Consider the following 699-nt stretch of genomic DNA (forward strand, 5'->3'; position numbering starts at 1 on the left):
TAGTTCCTCTTTATAATCTTTAAGATTATATACTAAGAAGTTTGTTTGTTTCTTTTTTGTAAGTTGCCTAGTTTCTGTTGACACTTTAATTTGTGAACCTCTGAAGTCGGATATGTAATTTGAAGTAATTACGAAGTGAGATAACTCTTTGAGTTTAAGTTCTAGTTCGTGTTTTTCAAAAAGTTGACCAGTAGACTCTGTAATTGAATCTAGACATAAAGTTTCTTGAAAAGTTTGAAATTCTAACTTTGAAAGTATAGTATTTGAGATTTCTGTAGGGAAAGTTTTGTCTAATCCTTGTTTAATTAAGTTATGATTTGGTACAGTGATGTTGTAGTCAAAGTATGTTTCTGAATTTAGGTCTTGGTAAAAAGTATGGATTTCATCAGTTTCCTGATGTATTTTCTCAGTTAAAAAGTTTTTAGTGCTTTCAAAGTGTTGTTGAATAAGTTTTTTATCCATGATGATAAATAAGTTTTTTAAGAAGTTTAAGTTTTATAAAAACCTTCTGGTTTGAAGATTCTTCTTTTCTCTTGCATCACAGATTGCTGTACTAAGAGTTTTATTACTTGTCTAGATCTTTTTAGTTTATGTTTGTTCTTACTTCACTTCTAAAAACTTTCTTCTTTTCCTTGCAAACCAGATTGCTACTAAGAGGTAATATTACTTAAACCAGATCTCTTTACTTTGTGTTTGTTC

This window comes from Ipomoea triloba, chromosome 16 (assembly GCF_003576645.1).
Source record: "Ipomoea triloba cultivar NCNSP0323 chromosome 16, ASM357664v1".
Classification (NCBI taxonomy): Eukaryota; Viridiplantae; Streptophyta; class Magnoliopsida; order Solanales; family Convolvulaceae; genus Ipomoea; species Ipomoea triloba.